At 35.2% G+C, this 22,070-nt stretch overlaps 1 long non-coding RNA gene across 1 annotated transcript; it reads right to left on the reverse strand.

The window, feature by feature from the left end:
- Window positions 1-1,178: 1,178 nt before the first annotated feature.
- LOC127501646 (uncharacterized) lies at window positions 1,179-11,355 on the reverse strand. The gene is made up of 2 exons (XR_007926668.1): window positions 11,259-11,355; window positions 1,179-3,510 (listed from the first exon to the last, which is right to left on the reverse strand). It is a non-coding gene; the product is annotated as an uncharacterized LOC127501646 (long non-coding RNA).
- Between the last annotated feature and the right edge of the window lie 10,715 nt (window positions 11,356-22,070).

Raw genomic sequence — 22,070 nt, forward strand, 5'->3', positions numbered from 1 at the left:
AACTGTCCAATAAAATACATTTTTACATTTCTCCTTGGTAATCCCCTACTGTTACTACAACAAAAATAACCTATATAGTGTGTTCTATGCACTATACCTTATATGCACTGTTTATTAAAATGAATTTACATCAACAGACATCTTATATTACGTTGATAAGACTCCATCCACATAAACCCTGCAGGTAATTTCCAATAGATCCTTTTGATTTGCCTGTTTTTGTCCATACGTGTAAAAGAGAGCAAGAGAAAGACATATTCTAGGATCCAATAAAGTCAAACACAAAGGCTGGCTCTCCTCCTGAGCTGTGCACTTTTCGTATGCAGGTCTCCAGAGGCATGGAAAACTGGCGTAAGTCATTAGGGCTTGAATAGAGCTTGAGCACAAATAATGGGCCATTATGGCACAAGGAATCTCCTCGAACCGACAGGCATTCAGCGTGTATGGAGCGAACAATGGAAGATACTCTGGGAGGGGCGGACACGCCTCAGGCTTCTGACGTCTCCGCGTGCTGCCGGGGTCACCGCCCTGAGTTACCTTCACACACACACATTTACAGTACACAAACAATGCATCTACCTTACACACACACACACACACACACACACACAGCAACATAGTAACACAAAACATTGACACAAACATGGACTAAATTCCAGCGATGTCCTGGGACTGTGATTTTGAGTTTAACAGTGCTGGCTGATGGCTGTTCCAGCTCAGTCTCTTCACTCATCATCTCAGAACTAGTCAGTCATATGAGAGTTGATTGATGGGATCATGGCTTGTTGAATGGGTGCTGATCAGTGTTTTAAATGATCTAGGCTGTCTTTTGCACTCATAAAAATTCTAATTATTCTTTATATGGCTCAGAGATCCTCCTCAATAAATAAATGTGTCATGGAGTGCAATTACACTTATACAGGTGAGCTGACTCACTTATATCTCCGCAGTCATCCATACACCTGGCGGAGAAGGATGACACATTGGATCTGTTGCAAAACCAAAGATAATCGTACATTGTTATAATGTTTAGGTCAAATTTTAAGCCAGCTTTACATGTATTTTTGATGAATTAGATATTTCCAAAATGCAGTGAGCACATTTATCAAAGATGGCGAAAAAGTGAGAGAAATGTAAATAAGTTTTAAGTCCAATGATGATGAAAATAGGTGAAGTAGTTCAAAACAGCAGCTTGGTTTATTAAAGAAAGCAAAACAGATCTCCGAACGGGTGCAAACACAATGAAACAGCGTGCATGGCACAAACAATACCGGACAATGAACTGAATGAACTGAGGGACTTAAATACACAAGGATAATGAACTCAAATATAAACAGGTGTGTTAATGAATCAAAAACTATGGTAACCAACAAAGAGTTGGAAAATGGAACAAAGGAAACAGGTAACAAAGAGAAACAAACTAAAAGTCCATGAAAACGAAAGTAAAACGCACTAATCGTGACACCAATATTTGTGTGCGCCCTTACTATTGAGTCGATGCTGGCTACACTTCTGTTCAAGTGTTTTTTTTTTTGTTTTTTTTTCTCTATTGTTTTGAAAGGAGTCTCTTCTGCTCAGTAATATTGTGAAATATTTTTCAATTTTAAAGTTTTCTATGTAAATATATTTAAAAATGTATTCCTGTGATCAAAGCTGAATTTTCAGCATCATTACTCCAGTCTTCAGTGTCACATGATCCTTCAGAAATATCCATTCTAATATGATGATTTGATGCTCAAGAAACATTTCTGATTATTATTTGAAACAATGTTTTTTTTTTTCCAAACAAGTTTGTCAAATCTTTTACTCTCAATTTTGATCAATTTAATACATTCTTTCTAGAAAAGTATTAATTTCTCTCTCTCTCTCTCTCTCTTATATATACAGTATATATATATATATATATATAGTTTTGAAACAGAGCTTTCATTTCACAAAGCCAGGTACTTCATTCTTCATTCAGTCTTTTCATCCTAATCCAGCTTTCTCTGTGGTAAACACACATTTCAGACACACACAAACACACCTCTTACGCCTCCAGTCATCTCCATCAGCGACAAAACAACTTCAGAAAGCTATTATGGAAGATCCCCAAAACATTCTCAGAATTCTTTTTTGACAGAACGCAATTTGCAAATGTCTAATGAGCTCAGATGTACGCACTTACTGTGCTTGTCTAATATGAAAAGTTGGCACAATAGATGGCGGGACGTTTCGACCATTTCAAGCCATGAGGGCTTCTATAAATTAAATTTAGTCTCACAATCTAGACTTTTTACAATTTTTACAGAAAATTACTGATAATATGATGTTTGCAAACTCTGACACGAGCCTGTCCACATGCGGTTTTTGCAAATCTCTAAAAGAATTTGAGATATTAAAGAGAACCACATACAGAGTTGAATGCAATGTCATATCAGACTTTAAGAGAATAATCATCATATTGTACAAATTAGTTTTTATGGAAATAGCTAATTCTTACATATATCCATTTAAAGATCTTGTAAACTAAGTATGGATGACTTTTAAAGAGATTATTTTGATTACCCACTAGCTAATTCACAAGTTACTTACTGATATTATATCTCTAACAGATTTTAAAAATATGATATAGTGCTGAGGAGACTTGATATAACATGCATGAGAACACTGTGATTTTCAGATCAGATCCGTCTTACAGATTCTGTTGACACTGCCAGGAAAGCATCATGTTTTTATACCTAGAAGCAGAAAGTGAAAGTTACACCAGAATAAACATACATATTTCACTTGAAGATGGTGAAAAACAGCTCACCCAATAAAATTGGTGCAGAAACAATTTTCACTCAGAAATTGCTAGTAAATTTCCCAAATAATTACAAAGAAATGGCAAGTAACACATTGAATTAAACATGAAATTTTGAATTAGAAAAACTGAAATACAATTTTCTTATAAAACAGAGAAATGTTTACACAATGTATAAACCTTAAGCTAAGCTTTCAGTTCACAAAAAATGGCACAGAACTGAAGATTATTATTCCAAAAAGTATTACCACTTCAATACTAAACACCTCAGGTAAAGAAAGAATACGTCACAGGTGCGTTTCGAGTAATATTCTGAAAGAAAAAAGGGTGCGTGCGAATGGGCTGCGGTCATGAACTCATCTAGTCTTTCACATAATACTGTATTTGCTTGCACTTGACATTTAACCACCCAAAAGGTAAAACCCATATATAGGTGCTGTAGGCAAAACCTGCTAACTACATACTGAAAATAGAAAAGTGCTCCGAGAGCATTCCAGCATGCTGCATCATCAAAGCATCATCAAAGCATCCTGGCACGAAACACAAAGGCCTCTGGGAACTCTAGGGTCCCTTGCCGCCACAAATCAGACAACGCCTTTTACCTTTTGCCAGGTGAGTAGAAATGTCTCCTTTGGCTAAACCAGATGTTGTCTGGTTATTGGAAGGAACGCCTACGCCAAACCTTCCATCGTCTTTCATTGGAAGGATCCTGCTCCATTGAATTCCTGTTGAAATGCAGAGAGGAAGATTTGCAGATTTCAAATAAATGCTGAACGTTCTATTCATCAAAGAATCCTGAAAAAAATCTATCACGGTTTCCACAAAAATATATAGCAGCACAACTGTTTACAACACTGATAATAATAAGTGTTTCTTAAGCAGCAAATCAGCATATTAGAATGATTTCTGAAGGATCATGTGACACTGAAGACTGGAGTAATGATGCTGAAAATTCTGATTTGATCACAGGAATAAATTACATTTTAAAATATATTACAATAGAAAAGAGTTTAAATTGTAATAATATTTCACAATATTACTATTTTTACTGTATATTTGATCAAATAATTTGACTAACATCAAGGTTTTATTAATGTTTAAGTAAGCCTGATGTTTAAAAGATGTGTAACGAGTGCAACTTTGATGCTAGTCATCTCATTTACTATTTGAAACAACTACGTAGATGGCACTTGGGACGTGAATGCTCAAATCGTCCAGACAGACAAAGGTCTGTTAAAAAAAAAAAATCCAAAGTTTCCCCAACCTGGAATACCACTATTACTCCTGCAATGCCACAAAACGAGACATTGTTTTCAAAGTTGGAAGCTCCTGACAGACCTAATGGGGTTCTGGTAAGCTAAGGACACATTCTTTCATGGATTTTTTTTTCTTTCCCAAAACACCATTTTTTTCCACACTGCCGTCACTCTCATATACTGTAACTGAAGTCTACTTGACACCGCATACCACACTAATAGACTGAACAAAAACAAATAAGATGGGAAACACTATCCTGGGGGAGGAGTTCCTCCTCAATGCTGAAATTCACTGACCTCGTTTTCAACAAAATTGTAGTGAATACTCTATTTCAAGTAATTAGACTCATCTTATTTCATTGTTTTTTGTGAGGCACTCTGAAGAAAAATCTCAAAAGAGGAGTACTTGAGTCTGAGTACTCATGTTAAGTAGCTGTTATCTAGCACAACGTGATTTACTCAAGTAGGACATCAACATTCTTCCTGGGACATTCCTACAGTATCAACCACTCATAACCATGATTCTTAACCTTAATATCAGAGAACAGTGCACTCTTAGGAAAGAAGGTTCAGTGGGGTTCAATGGCTTGATTTTTAAAATCAAGCCTTATATAGAACCCATTGGGGGGTTCTATATAAGGAGAAATGTCTTAAAGTCCCCCTGTAGTCAATCACTTTATCCCTTTAAACTTATCTTTAATCACCAAAATGACATATTTAAATGTTTTTTCCTTGAAAAAAAAAAAAAAAATATTCATGCCTTAAAATAGCTTGAATGTAACTACACCCTTGCCTCATTTAGTATACACAGTTCTATGAATATGCAAATTAGCTCACCTCCACCCACTCACACCAGTTCAGAGATGCACTCATTGACAAGCACACGTTGACGTGACTGGTTACAAAGTAGTTTGCTACGTCAGAAACACCAGCTTTTTCAAACTGCATTTTTGAGACTGTCTTTGGTTTACTGCAGTTTTAAGGAGAAAATACTCCGAATGGTGTTGACTGATGAATTTGCACATTGTTTGTCTTAAAGCATAATAAAAACACCACATAGACATATAAACAACATTAAAAACTTGATTTTCATCACAGGGGGACTTGAGAAATGTCTTTCACCCTGTGGTGAAAATCAAGTTTTTAATGTTGTTTATATGTCTATGTGGTGTTTTTATTATGCTTTAAGACAAACCATGTGCAAATTTATCAGTCAACACCATTTCTGAGTATTTTCTCCTAAACCTGCAGTGCTCCAAAGACAGTCTCAAAAACACGGTTCGAAACCGCCCGCTTCCCAGACAGCAACATAATGTGGCCCAGATCCGGCCCACATCTGGTACATGTGGATTACACGCGGACCAGATATGGGCTGGATCTGGGCCGATACTATGGTGATCACAAACATGTAACCAATCCTGTCACAGTGAGCACAAGAATACCTTTAAGAAGGGACAGGAATAATCGGGAACATATAGCAATATAGCGGGTGAATTATGTATGACGTAGGCCTATATTACGATGTTACTATATGCCTTTCTTCACGGACTTTCTATGATGTTCAAATCATTTCTAAGGATGCTGAGTTTTAGAAGGCAGCTGTCTGACTCTGAGATGACGAACAGGAACATGGTTTGTGTAACATTAGCAACACATTATTAGCTGTTTGATCATGTAGTCAGACCAAAGGCTAATCATATCAATTTCCATTATCCGTCCAACATTGTAGAGAGCGATACATAAAACGCATTACCATTCTGATACATCAACGACAAGCCTGATACGACATGATACGACAAGCCTGTATAATTCACTCTTCCACATCTTCTGAATCAGTGTCTGGCTGAATTAAACCAATATTTCCACTTGCCATTGTGTAGCGCTTACTACATTCAGGGTTGCCAGGTTTTCACAACAAAACCCACCCAATTGCTACTCAAACCTAGCCCAAAACTAGCCCAATCACGTTTCGGGGGGAATCCCCTAGTAAAAATCGCATTCTGGGGGTAAAATCTGCGGTTTTGGCGGGGTTCCCCTGGTAAAATTTGCATTCCAGGGGTTAAATATCATGTAATTTGGGGTCATTTCAACCCGCGGACATGAAAAACTACCCGCAACAACTACTGTTAAAGTAGTCCAGTTCTTGGCAACACTGACTACAGTTGACGACTGAATCAGGTAGTCCGAGCTGGTGTGATTGAGTGGAGGCGGGGACTAATTTGCATATTCATGCTTCCAAGTAGGCCTATACTAAATGAAGCAAGGGTGTAGAGTTACATTCAAGCTATTTTAAGGCATTAAGAAATTATCACAGATATGTTTTAAGGGATAAAATGATTGACTGCAGGGTTATTTCAAAATGTTCTAGTAATAAAGTATGTTTCCAAGCTGTTTAATTCATAAAATTAATCATAGCAGCAAATCAGCATATTATCACAGGAATAAATTACATTTTACTATATATTCACATAGAAAATAGTTATTTTAAATTGTAATAATATTTCACAATATAAATATTTTTACTGTATATTTGATCAAATAAATGCAGCCTTGGTGATCAGACGGGACTTCTTTCAAAAACATGAGCCCAAGCTTTTGATATGTACCTTTCAATGTGGGTTTAAACTCATAGGTGCCAGTTTTTGTGAAAGGGGTTTTCGGTGTCAGTGTAACCCATCAACATGTCATTTCAGACACAATACGAACAGACGGTGCTCTGGCTCCTCTTCTGTTGTGCTTAACTTTCCTACATAAGAGGACAGACTGAAAGAAGAGAGCTATTATCTTACTGCTATTATCTTATGACACCAAAACATCAGCATTACACCACAGAATGTTCTGGCAGAAATTACTGAATAAAACATAAATAAATGTGTAATGTTACCGGAAAAGATTTTGTCAGAAAGGAACTGGTGACCATGTTCTGGTGATCATCAATCAGTGCACCTTTCCACAATGTTTCAAAAGAGATTCACTGAGAAACACTATTATAGCCACCTGCTCTTTTTAAAACATTAAGGCCTAATGACCTGACCTCTTCCCCTTCGGCTTCTCATACACTCAACCTGATTTATGTCGAAACACTAAACACCAGCTTTTATTGGGGCAATTCAGGGGGTTTTCAAGCTATTCAGAGCACCCTTGTGAAAGTAAGGAACATTATAAAACGGATAGTTCCGGCCCTTGATTCTGATTGGTTGAGCCGCGTTCCAAGCCGTTGTAAAATTCCCAAAAACATACAGCTGACTGTATTACATAAGTATCGCTGCGCCACTGAGTGTATGTTGCTGTGTCTGTCTTAGCAACCACTCTTAGCAACGTAAACATATGTTTGTTCTCAACTGATATTGTTCATTGAAGCTTACTGCATTATGTGGAAGATTCTGTGAGAGAGATATCGAGTGTCTGAGTGTATTACCTGTATTCAGATTTAACATTTTCCTTCAGGTCAGTCCTATGTTCATAATAAAAAATCCATTTGAATGTCCACTGCGATCTTGTCCTTTTAACATTTAGTGGGCTTTTTCGTGCCCTGCGGACACTGACAGCGCTAGTCAAAGCATTTGTCATTTGCGTCTTGTTCTGTGTTCACAACAAGTTTCAATATAAAAGTCTTTGCGACTCGCTCATAAAGACAATCTTTGCCGCCATCCAATGGCGTAATAAATGTAACTTCTGTTGCTGTTCACGGTCAGGGACTATTTTTTCCAGCGGAAGAAAGGCTTTTAATGATTTTACTTCATGAAAGTTGCATTGATACATATTTTTTGGCTTTAATATTTGTATTGTGTGGTAACCGTTTTATAAAAGCTCTGCGTCATGCCTAACAACGCCCCTTAGCTGTTATAAATTCACTGTAAACCACGGCTTACAATAAAAAAATACAATAAACGAAATACAATAAACACTTAATCATTAGTCATTAGTGTATCATTTTGACAGACCTCCATCAAATGAAATCACCAGGTTTCTCCATAAAACAAATTATATTTAATATACTTAATTATGCAGGTTTGAATAAGACAAACAAGGTAAAAAGAAAATATAGTTGTAAAAAAATTCAGCGCACTGTCACAACTTGCAAGAAATCCAATATCGAAAAAGAAACGTGACTTTCTTCAGTCACTGGGACAGTATGAAACACCTCAGGAAGGCTGTTTGACCAAAACATATTTCTGTGCCAATAAATATTAGATATCTAGCAAGCTCTGGCAGTGTGAGGGATTTTATTTGTAATACACACCTGCAACCATTCAGTGTGTGAGGAGTGTTCATTTACTTATCAGTTTTATTAGAATATTTGGTAACACTTTACAATAAGGTTCATTAGTTCAACATTAGTTATTGTATTAACTAACATGAACTAACCATGAGCAATACATTTGATACTGTTTACTAATATTCGTTAACGTTAGTTAATGAAAATACAGTTGTTCATTGTTTGTTCATGTTAGTTCACAGTGCATTAACTAATGTTAACAAGATTTTGACAATGTAAATGTTGAAATTAACATTAACAAAGATTAATAAATGCTGTAGAAGTGCAGTTCATTATTAGTTCTTGTTAACTAATGTTAAATAAATGAACCTTATTGTAAAGTGTTACCGAATATTTTATGATTTATAATTTGGTTAAATCATTACATTTAACTTATAGTCAAATAATTTAATCTAATATAATGCCAACAGCACCACAATACTAAAATAATATAAAATAAAATCAATTGCATAAATGTCCTTCTGATAGACTTTCGTCCAATGAAATCAGCAGGCTTCTCTATAAAAATTAATTGTTTATACTAGATCTCTGACTTCAGTGGTCCGTTAAATTAATAAACAGAACATTTCTTAAATGTTTAAAGTTTATTTCTAATATCTCATTCTGGCTTTGCCTTCAAAACTTCCTGGGAAGTTCCCATTGAGGATTTCAGAAATCATAATTAATTTGACTTTGTTGGAATGACACGCACCTGTTGGGAAAATGCATATTTTATAATTCTCATATTTCTAGTATTTTCTGGCAAGCTTTATACCTGGTAAACACAACATACTATAAATCCAATCGTGATCTGAAAGCAGCAATAGTGTTGCTTCAGTTTTAATTTGGGAGACTAAACACTTGACTGAAAAACAGACGTAATGAAACATTAATGACAGCATTTATTACCCTGGCAGCCATCAGCTCCTTGACCTCAAGCTCTAGAATAAGGTTATACATGATTGTAGGACAAACACAGCAGCTTGTTCCATAATATTTAAAATGCACCAATGGCATTTGCCCAAACGATGACGAGGGAGAGTGACATAAGATCATTCCTACAAAGAGATGTTCTTAAAGTTTCAAAATGTCAGTGTAACTGCCACAAGACATGAAGAAGAAACTCTGTGGTGTCTGACAGTGTGACGCAAATGCAAATCAAACTGAGACTGTTTGCAAGAAGGTAAAAGATAACAAACATAATGCAAAAAACAGTAACATGAACATGGCAAAATGAATCAGAAGTGAACTCTATCAGTCTGTAACCTTTCACACATACAGTATTTACTGGTAAATTACCGTTAAGAGATCATGGGCCAGATTTACTAAAGGCTTGCACCAGCGCAAAACTATATATAAACTATAAAAATGCAAATTTGTGAAAATTTGCCATGTGCATGCAAATTATGTGTTCAGTCTATAGGCACAAAGTGTTTCTTTACAAAGTAACATCGCCAACTACTGGCCTGGCAGCAGAATACAGTGTTTTTTAATCATTTTCGCAGAACCGCTAGAACGGGGATAGTTTTTGACAATGGTGTCATCTCTACGTGAAAAAATGCAAAGAAAAAACATTTCTGTCTTTAGTACATTGTTGTCATGCCAGTTAAACTTACCCTTAATTGTTTTTTATTTAAACATGCACTAGACAAACATCTGACCATTGTCTCGCACTTGCCTTCTTTTCTGTTCATCAGCGCCGGAACTCTGCTGTTATTGCGTGTATTAACTGCAATACTATAATAACTATAATGCATCTCATGAGCAAAATCGTGTACCTCGTGATCATCCCCCTACACCTGTCACTCAGAAGTAAAGAAAATGGAGTCAAATTGGACAGACAGTGAAACTAGAGTGTTTATTCTTATCCAGGTGGGTGAAGAAATCGGAACAGCAATTAAAGGTCATTTCTGATGAAGAGTTTTGTATGTTGGTACTGATGTATGAATGTGTGAACAGCACATTTGTGTAGGCTATTTACCGGAAAAAGTCGTTCTGCTAATTTTTTGGTAATTTACCGGGATTGCTGTGTAAAGAGGATTATGACTGAATTTATAATAACTACTGTAAAATCTTTTTACATTTGTGAAATGAGGAAATAAATACAAAATATTTAACATTGCAACTCATTTTACTTGGACAATTTGACAAATTTGCATTTTATTTTCTTTGGAATAAACAGGTTAACACTTCAAAGAAGTATCAGCTGTAGCTAAAGTTCTCTGTAGTGACTGATAGTGTGCAGTGAAGGAAACAGGCTGACTGGACTCACACTGTGATGTTTTCATACAGATACTGATGTCACTGGCCTGAACCCGTCTCTCCGTCAGACATGCGTATTGCGGCATGAAACAGATCAAAGCAGGGGCCAAGAGGATGGAAAACATGCAAAATACCTGTCTGTCAGTTATGTCATTCTTTTTCAGAGAGAAATAGCTCACATTCTCATCTGTTATTGAGTTCAATGACTCAATTACAGCACAATGTAAAACCTAATGAGTTATTATTATTATTATTATTATTATAACTCAACGCCAACCGCCTTGGAAAAATGATGGAATTAAACTGCCTATAAACCTGATCTTGCAACACTGTACTTGTGATAAAAAAAAAAATAAAAAAAAGTGTTTTGAAAGAAGTCTCTTCTGCTCACCAAGGCTGCATTTATTTGATTAAAAATACAGTAAAAACAGTAACATGGTGAAATATTCTTACTAATAATATTACTAATTAATTTAAAAATGTTTTCTATTGTAATATATTTTAAAATGTAATTTATTCCTGTGATCAAAGCTGAATTTTCAGCATCATTACTCCAGTCTGCAGTGTCACATGATCCTCCAGAAATCATTCTAATATGATGATTTGTTGTAATTAAAACGATGTGTTGCAGTAAAGCAAAATCTAAACATAGTGTTTCATAGTGACACAAACAGTGATTCACTGTTCAAATACTTACTATTGTGAGAACAAATCATTGCATGAACATGTGCAGTTTTGTTTTGTCCAGTTGTCTTTGAACACAAGAACGGCTCCATCTGCTATAAATGATGCTGAAAAGTAATATTAACTTTACATTGCATACATAGATTTGACGTGGCAGCTGTGAAGTTGTTTCAAACGTACCTGTTCCATCTGTCCATGCAGTCTTTCTGACATTAGTCACAGAGTGTTTTTGTGGTTGCTGCAGCTGTAGGTGTTTTTGTCTCCTCCGTACAAACAGTCAGCAGTGGGAATTCCCTGCGTCCGGATATAAAGCAGACCTCCGAGGCCCATGCACTGCCATGGAATTCTGGGTGGCTGGACCACAGAGGTCACCACACAGCAATGCTGTGCTCCACAGACCTCGACCACACTGTGCATTCAAGCTTGAATAAGACAAACAAGGTATAAAGAAAATACAGTTTCAGCACACTGTTGCAACGTGCAAGAAATATAATACTGAAAAAGAAACATGACATTCTTCATTCCCTAGGACAATATGAAATATCTCAACACTAAAATATATATTGCTGTGTCAATAAATAATAGATTTCTATGAAGCTATGGCAGTGTCAAGGATTTTCTTTGCAATATGCCCAACCTGCAACTATTCAGGTGTTTATTTACTAGACAGTTTTATTAGAATCTTTTATCTGCCAGGTGGTTTAAAATTATAATTTAGCTGAATTTAAAATGTAAATAAAAATATTTAATCTAACTTAAGGGTAAAATGCCAACAGTATCAGATAAATAAAATAAAATAAAAAATAAAAATTAAATAAAGTTTTATTAGCATCTTTTATCAGCCAATAATAAATAATTTATAAGTTAAATAATTTAATTTTTAAAATCATCATTTTGAAATAAAATAAAGTTTTATTAGCATCTTTTATCAGCCAGATGGTTTAAAATTATATATTAGTTAAATAATTGAATTTAATTATTAATTAAATGAAATATTTTAATCTAACTTAAGGGTAAAATTCCAACTGTATCAAAATAAAATAAAATATTTGGGACTGCCTTCTTCACCTGTAGCTGTGACTTCTGTCAGTCAGTGTCTGTGTGTCTGCATGCGTTTGTTGTTTGGAGGCGGTGAGGAAACACGCTGCCAGTGTCTGCACTAACATCCTGTCGTCTGCAGTCCACAATTGTTTGTGTCTGTGCCACGATTGTTGAGGGCCTTTTTCAATATGATCACCATCATCATGATCGTCAAAGGAATTTTTACAATGCAGTACAGTAGTTTATAGGAGGGGTGACTGTACATGGAATCTAGAACTACTGGAATTCCAGGCCACAAATTAGTAACCTTGACGTATTTGCATTTTGTTGAATGCCAGGAATCTATGGCATCATTTAAAGTCACAAAGATTCATAGTTTACCTATAAAAACACATTAAACACATTATTAGTGCATTAAAGACATTAGGAGATATATATGAAACTGTGAAATATATATATTTTTATACAATAACTGCGTAATTGATGTTATACCATATGATTCTTCAAAATGAAATAAATCATTATAATCATTATAAAAGATAACATTCATATGTAAAGGACTAAATACTTCCACTTTCTGTTGAGGAGCAGATTAGCACCTTATTCACTAAAATGATTATACAAATTAGGTAGGCCAATGGTGCAAACATGCACACAAAATATAGGCTGACTGCAATTTTCATAATGCAACTTCCAATATTGCAGGTCAGTCCTGAGTGATAGTGATAGAAAAACTAATAAAATAAAATAAAATAAAATAAAAGTTGTTTTATTGATAATATCATTCATAATTGAATTTAATTAATATTTAAATTAAATCTAATTTAAAGGTAAAAGCAAAATAATAAAATAAAATAAAATAAAAATAAAATAAAATAAAATAACATAAAATAAAATAAAATAAAATAAAATAAAATAAAATAAAATAAAAGCTCTCCTAAGAAAGCACTTTCTGGTTGTTTTATTGATAATATCATTCATAATTGAATTTAATTAATATTTTAATTAAATAATCTAATTTAAAGGTAGAAGTAAAATAATAAAATAAAATAAAATAAAATAAAAGCTCTCCTAAGAAAGCACTTTCTGGTTGTTTTATTGATAATATCATTCATAATTTAATTGAATTAATATTTAAATTAAATCTAATTTAAAGGTACAAGTAAAATAAAATAATAAAATAAAAGCTCTCCTAAGAAAGCACTTTCTGTTTTTGTTGATAATATCATTCATAATTGAATTTGTTTAATATTTAAATGAAATAATCTAATTTAAAGGTACAAGCAAAATAAAATAAAATAAAATAAAATAAAATAAAATAAAATTAAATAAAAGCTCATCTAAGAAAGCATAATATTTGATAATATCATCTCTGTTCCATGCATATATTTCCCCCTGAAACACTTCAGTGTTTCAACTGGAATGCAGTGCTAAAATAAAAGGGCCAAGGGGTCCCGTCTGGACGCAGGGGACACAGCAGCACAAATGAGTTTATCGTGCCGTTCACTGACTGCTGTTTGCTCAAGTGACAACTGCATCCTGTCTGAAAAGTGTCGCTCTCGTTTTCAGACCTCTGCATCCGAACCAGACTTCAGTCTGCCCCATATCAAGCACTTATCACCCGCCTCAACAGGCCAAAACGCTGGCTGAAATTCAGACATCTGCACGCTACAGGATGGTGCAGAGGAAGAGAACAGATGATACTGCAAGGTATATCGGAGTTTGGAACGAGACTTTGAGATAACTTCTGCATTCCCTAACAGACTATTCATGCACTTAAAGGGGTAGTTCACCAAAAAAAGACAAGGTTCTGTCATTATTCACTCACCCTCATGTTGTTGCGAATCTTATTTTTTCTTTAAAAAATCTTGCTCTTAAATTTTTGCTAAAACATGGGTAAACTAGTCCTTTAACCCCTCTTTTTTCTGTTTCCCTTGTTATCTTAAGATAAAGATGGATTGAAGTGAATGAGGGATGAAAAGATAGATGCATGAAACACGCTGCCCTCACCCTCTCAGTTTATCTTGGCGCTTTGTTTGTTATTCTAGCCTCGATGTTTCATGTCAGAATTCTTGTGTCCTTTTGTCAAGAAGAGCGATTCTACAAGAAAGAAAACAAACAGCTTTCAGAGGCTCTTTTCAGGGGCGGGGATGGGCGCTCATGAGCGATGGATGTTAGGACGCTCTCATTAGGTGACTAGTAGGGAAGCGGGTGGCTGCTGGTGTTAGTTCAGGGTCAGCTCACCCATTCACACAAGCTTCTGTGTACACAAACATGTCCAGAGCTTTCACACATCAAGATCCACTAAAAAAAACATACAAACTGCTTCAAAAAACATTGCAGCAAAAGAAAAGTTGAATTTGGACATTAATTGAATTTAAACAGCCTCATTCAGTGCTGATTAAAGCAAAAAACTACACTAATGTTCAAAACATTGGAATCTTTAAAGGGTTAGTTCACCTCAAATTAAAATTCTGTCATTAAAGGTGCAATATGTAAACTTTTCTGTCCGCTAGAGGTCTATTCAAAACAAAGGCGTAGCTTGATGACGCCAAGTTTGAGCGCGGAATCTTGGGACATGTGGTCTTCACCTCACAGCCGGTGGAAAAAAATGGGGATAGGACTCGGGAAAAAATCATGTTCATGAATGCAATTATTAACAATACTGTAGTATGAAGCAGAGCAGGACCGAGTGTTCTGGGAGCTGAACGAGGCCGCTGGAGCGATTGCGCAACACACGCTGCGAGCAGCGGAACTTTTATTATGCCACAGTCGCCGGCGCTGCTTCCGCTTTTCCGGTCATGAATATGAGGTAACACAGCTCTGTTTATCATATTAGATACATTTGAGTGTGTTGAAAATGATGTTATAACGTTACTCTGTGCGTTCGCTCGGTGGCTGCTGTGAGACATTGTTGCACACTGCAGTAAGACAGATCGATTTTAGAATATCATATTAAATGCTGGATGACTTGTGTTGATAAATGGCATGGAATTGATTTTAAAACGTATTGTATGATGGAGAAAATGCTGTATTACTGTTACTAAAAATAAACCTGCATCTGATTATGCTATGTTAGCTACTGCACAAAATAGTGTTTTTCTCTGAGGCATGGTAAAGCATGGTACTCGCAAAAATTCAAGAAAATTAGATTTAAACAATAAGACTAAACATGTTGAGCTATATAACAATAATTAGTTTTCTGTCTGTAAATATATCAAAACAGTTGTTCCCTTGTCTGTTAAAACACGTAATATATATAAAAGTGTCTTTGGTGTTTCCATGGTTTCTAGAAAATTAAACCAGAAAACCTAGGGTAACGTGGGTATGACACAATTGACAGGCGACTCCTCACATGTCCCGGAGCCTTGGTTAAAATTGCAATTTTCTCACGATTTACAAATAGTTGCAAACATTTGGGATATTGTAAGTACTCAAGTGAATAAAATATATAACACCGGCCTAGTAGTTTTTGGATATTTTGCTGCAAAATCCTTACATATTGCACCTTTAATTACTCACCCTCATGTTGTTCCAAACTCGTAAGACTTACATTCATCTTCAGAACACAAATGAAGATTTGTTTTGATGAAATCTGAGAGCTTTCTGTCCTTCCATAGACTGCCTTTGCAACTGGAACTTTAACGCTTTATATGATGAACAGATTTAATTTAGGCTTTTATGCACACATAAACATTGATCAGCGAACATAAACAGAAGCTCAAACCAACCTAAATGACGCACGAGAACAAACCTCTTCCGGAAACTCAAACATGCTGTGTTAAGGCCCATTCACACAAAGAACGATAACTTTAAAGATAACGCTATATTTGCGTCCACACCAACGAACGATAACTGTTTGCTCACAAGCTGCGGTTTCAAAGTGTGTAGGCTACAACATTGTTTTTGCTATTCCTGTTGCATTTACACCTCTTTAACCAGCAGATGTCCTCAGCATGCTATGTTTCGAGTGAATAGCTAGCGCAATCGATTTCTAACAGTGAATTTACCTGATGAAGTCAATAGAGTAGAGTAAAAACAATGCCTAGTCTTTTTCACTGCAACTTCAAAGGAAGCAAGACAATGTTGTCGAAACTAGCGCTGGATAGCCTAGCCTATCTGAGGTAATTTTATATTTCACTGTTTGCTAGCCTCCAGGGCATATTATGATCTCATTATTTACTTGTCAAACAGCGGTGGCTTTTTCTGGACCTCGGCGATTAACTTCTCCGCAGTGTCGTCTGCCATTTTAAATGCGCGTGCCCTTGAATTAGAATGGAATCTGATTGGCTGTCAGTCTTTTATCGTTCAAAGGCTGGAAAAAAAAATCGTTCTGAAAGTGATCCCAACTATATCGTTTCTCTATATCGTTATCGTTATAGCTGTGGTGTGGACAGTGATATTCTTTTATAACAATTCAATTCAAAATGATCACGGTTTCCACAAAAATATCAACACTGATGATAATAATAAATGTTTATTGAACATCAAATCAGCATTGGCTATTAGAATGATTTCTGAAGGATCATGTGACACTGAAGACTGGAGTAATGATGCTGAAAATTCAGCTTTGATCACAGGTATAAATTACATTTTAAAATATATTACAATATAAAACAGATATTTTAAATTGGAATAATATTTTACAACATTACTGTTTTTACTGTATTTTTGATCAAATAAATGCAGCCTTTGTTCCACAAACTTTGGAACAGTAATGGTGCTGTTTGGCAAAACTAAAAACATTATTTGTTAAAAGTATTCATTGTTTTGACAATATTGACAGCTTGCTGTCAGCTCTCCAATGTCATTACAATTAAATTTCATATTCACACTCATAAATTGAAAGGGTGCCAATTCTGATATTTGCCCAACCCTGGTGTTGCACAAAAGCACTTGTACTAATTTCTAAAGGAAACATGCTGTTAATGCTTAATGAAAGAGAGAGAAAGAGCACAGAGCGGTAGGAAGTTAAGACCACGGGGCAGGTGAAGTGGAACGGCAGGTATGGAGCTGAATGCAGCCGTCCCCTTTGAAGCGCAGCCGTAACTCAATCCTGAGGTTTGGACTGGAGCATAATGGTGGTCTATAGTCCATTCAGCGCATGGAGGGAGTCCAGGCCCACCAGCGGATCCTCTTTAAAACACGGCGCCTCCTGAGAGCAACTTATCACCTTTAGCCTCTCACTGAAAGAACCCTCTCTCTCTCTGCACCCTTTCGTCTTTGTTGTCTGGTCTTTCTTTTCCTCTTAGAGGAACATGCATTTTTCTAGTTCATTGCTTTTCAGGGAAGCAGGGGTGAAAACGACACAGACATGGTCGAGGGCCGATGGAAGGCTTTGTTCAGGGAGGTTATTTTTCTTTTTTCTTTAGGCTCATCACCCTGCTGACCTTTGACCTCATCATAAACTCAATCAAAGCTGGTGAAGGATTTTTCACCGGCTTCTGTTGAACTTCAAATCCCGGCTGATGACAGTAATTATGCTGAAATATATTACTGAAGGTGGTGAATTTGTTAGAAAGCTGTGCTTTGATGGCTGTAGCGGTGATTAGTAGAGTATCTGTGTGCTGACAGACCGTCTTAAACCCTCTCTGAGAAATGTGTCTCTAAATGAAAGCAATGCTGCTGAAAATATTGAAACTAACAACAAACTAAGAAAAAAGTGTACACTGTATAAAATTATTTTCATGATTTGTTATCAACTTTTTTTTCTTTTGTCAAATCAACTTGGATAATTCATGTGGTACAGATAACATCGTATTTTGAGTTTCTGTTGATTAAATCAATCACCTTCATTGTATTAACTAAAATTTTTAATTTCAAATTTTAAGGCAACCAGGTAACTTACTTTTTTAAGTTAAACCAACAAAGTATTCATTTCTTTAAATAAATAAATAAATATGTATGTTTTCGGATCTGCGGGTGTGTTGTCGGTTTCTCCCTCGGCAAAAATCGCATTCCAGGGGGGAGAAATGGGAACACGTGGGCACCGCGATGCGACCGCAAAGGGCACTTTCACTTTCGTGATCAGGGGCAGGTGCTTTTTTTTTTTTTTTTTAATTGAACTTAAATTCATTCTCAAACCTGAATAAAGCACAATCCTGGCACAAATTAAGAATCTGCTTATCTTATTTATTATTATATTAATATAGACACAGTCATACCGGATGAACAAAAACTATAGTGGCTCACATTCAACATTTCCAAAGCTCTGACTCACTTGTTTTGCCACTGAAGCCTTTTGCAGTTTCAATTTCTGCACAAAGTTTCCTCACAGACATTAATTCAGCTTGTATAAGTATTCTTAGCCGCCTCCAAAGAGTAAATATTTTCAGGCGTGTATCTACTGCACAATGAATATATCAGTCTCACATATTCAGTTTCTTTCTTTTCATGAAGGTGTGGCTTTATTTAATTCACCTGCCATTTCACAGCATCTGTGGGCATGCGTTGCCAACCGCCGTGTTGACACCCTTTGTTTGTAGATACCATAGAAAACTTTCGCTGCCGGCTGCAATAATCGCATACTTGATGACTCATTGGCATTATCACAGGAGAGCTTACAGTAAGAGACCCAGATTACGATCTTATTCAGAAGTGTTTACTACTAAACCTTCATACATTCTTTAGACCCAAGAATAGCAGTTGTTTATTCTGTGGATTCATGCGGAAAAACTCTACATAGCATAATAATCTTATGCCATTGATGCTCATTGGCTGGATGATAAGGATGAATGTCCTCATGTCAAAAAATCGCAAACAACCTTATCTACATTTTCCAAGTGAATCTTATGCTACTGTATCTCTCTCTGGGATGCTAGTGTGCATTTTATTTCTTAACCCAGAATAACAGCTACACGTGGCCAACCGGACACCAGTGCAAGGGAGGAACTCATTTCCAAGAAAACAAATGCATGCTTAAGCAAATATAAAGTAATTTTCCTCATACCTTGGGTGGAGTAATATTTCGATTAGTTTGCATATTAGCTACTTTCAACGTAAGTCAACATGAAACTCCATCCACTATTAATTTTACTGAATAATATGATGAATTTCTAAGTTAAATATGAAATACTGTACAATAAAGGAGATGGGACTTGGGATGGGACTTTTTGCAGAGTATCATGGGTAAGACTTCTGGTAAGCAGCATAGTAAGAAAAGGGATCTAAGTCATGAGATATTAATAAGATATGATATAGTCAATTTTTTGCTGCATCAGGAAATAAATCAGGAAACTGGTTTTGAGTTAAATAAGTGTGAATAAACACATTTATTAAGCATGTATAACATGTGAGTTAAAAATAGCTCACTATTTGCAGGTATTGCATTAAAGTTGCCCTTTTTATTTATGCAGTTGTAACTGCTTATCTATGATTCATAATGCATTTCTAAATGACTTATTAGTCATTAACAAACACCTTTATAAACCCTTTATGAAGGGAACCTTAATGAAAGTGTTACCAGATTTTGTTTGCGACATTACCAAATGTTTTCACTACATGAAATTAATTTCCCATTCATTTCTAATGCAGTCATTTTTGACTGCGAGGAGTACAAGTCTGACTATGTTTTTCAGGACCATTTAACCTTTTCAAATCATGTTTTTTTGTGCTCACATAGCAAGTGCTAAAACCTTTAGCAGGCATCTTTCCATTCTGATGAAGTAAAAAATTCTAAAAAACTAAAACATTAAATTTTTTGGTCAAAAAAGACAGAAGAGCACCAGAGTATGGAAGCTTGTTTCCGTCACTAAATAAAAAAAAAATAAAAAGGTAATTGCAACTTTTTATCTCACAATTCGGACATTTTTTTTCTTGCAATTGCGAGTTTTTATCACACAATTCTAACTTTATGTCACTCAATTCTGACTTTATATCTCGTAATTTTGACTTTATATCACGCAGTTCTGACATTATCTCTCGCAATTCTGACTTTATATCTCACTATCTGACTTTATATCACGCAATTCTGACTTTATATCACGCAATTCTGACTTTATCTCTCGCAATTCTGACTTTATATCAAACAATTCTGACTTTATATCATGCAATTCTGACTTTATCTCTCGCAATTCTGACTTTATATCATGCAATTCTGACTTTATATCATGCAATTCTGACTTTATATCACACAATTCTGACTTTATATCATGCAATTCTGACTATATCTCGCAATTCTTACTTTATCTCTCGCAATTCTGACTTTATATCATGCAATTCTGACTTTATATCTCGCAATTCTTACTTTATCTCTCGCAATTCTGACTTTATAACTCACAATTCTGACTTTATCTCTCGCAATTCTGACTTTATATCACACAATTCTGACTTTATATCATGCAATTCTGACTTTATATCTCACAATTCTGACTATCTCTCGCAATTCTGACTTTATATCACACAATTCTGACTTTATATCATGCAATTCTGACTTTATATCTCGCAATTCTGACTTTATCTCTCGCAATTCTGACTTTATCTCTCGCAATTCTGACTTTATATCACACAATTCTGACTTTATATCATGCAATTCTGACTTTATCTCTCGCAATTCTGACTTTATATCATGCAATTCTGACTTTATATCATGCAATTCTGACTTTATATCACACAATTCTGACTTTATATCATGCAATTCTGACTTTATATCTCGCAATTCTGACTTTATATCATGCAATTCTGACTTTATATCTCGCAATTCTTACTTTATCTCTCGCAATTCTGACTTTATAACTCACAATTCTGACTTTATCTCTCGCAATTCTGACTTTATATCACACAATTCTGACTTTATATCATGCAATTCTGACTTTATATCTCACAATTCTGACTTTATCTCTCGCAATTCTGACTTTATATCACACAATTCTGACTTTATATCATGCAATTCTGACTTTATATCTCGCAATTCTGACTTTATCTCTCGCAATTCTGACTTTATATCACGCAGTTCTGACTATCTCTCGCAATTCTGACTTTATATCACACAATTCTGACTTTATCTCTCACAATTCTGACTTTATATCACACAGTTCTGACTTTATCTCTCACAATTCTGACTTTAAAACTCGCAATTCTGACTTTATATCACACAGTTCTGACTTTATCTCTCACAATTCTGACTTTAAAACTCGCAATTCTGACTTTATATCACACAATTCTGACTTTATATCTCGCAATTCTGACTTTATATCTCGCAATTCTGACTTTATATCATGCAATTCTGACTTTATCTCTCGCAATTCTGACTTTATCTCTCGCAATTCTGACTTTATAACTCGCAATTGTGAGTTTACATCTCACAATTCTGCGAAAAAAAAGTAATAATTTTGAGATATAAACTTGCAATTGCGAGAAAAAAGCCAGAACTGTGAGATAAAAAGTCACAATTACCTTTTTTATGTTTTATTACATGGCGGAAACAAGCTTCCATACCAGATGGTTAAAAATTGTGGATCTAGACCAAAAACTCTGCTGCATTGTCGTAATTATTATTTTTTTTTAAATGCTTTAAACGTATAATTATATTATTTAAAAAAAAAAAAAAAAAAAACAGTTTTTCAGTACTGGATGTTGACTAGACAAATACTTTCCAGTGATGGTTATATTCACGCTATAGTAACCACTATGACATTAAACACCTGTTCACCATATTTTACATTTCAAAAGTTCAAAAGTTTTTTTTTACAGAAATGAATACTTTTATTCAGCAAGGATGTATTAAATTAAGAAAAAATGGCAGTAAACATTTATAATTTTACAAAAGATTTCCATTTTAAATAAA

This window comes from Ctenopharyngodon idella, chromosome 19 (assembly GCF_019924925.1).
Source record: "Ctenopharyngodon idella isolate HZGC_01 chromosome 19, HZGC01, whole genome shotgun sequence".
NCBI lineage: Eukaryota > Metazoa > Chordata > Actinopteri > Cypriniformes > Xenocyprididae > Ctenopharyngodon > Ctenopharyngodon idella.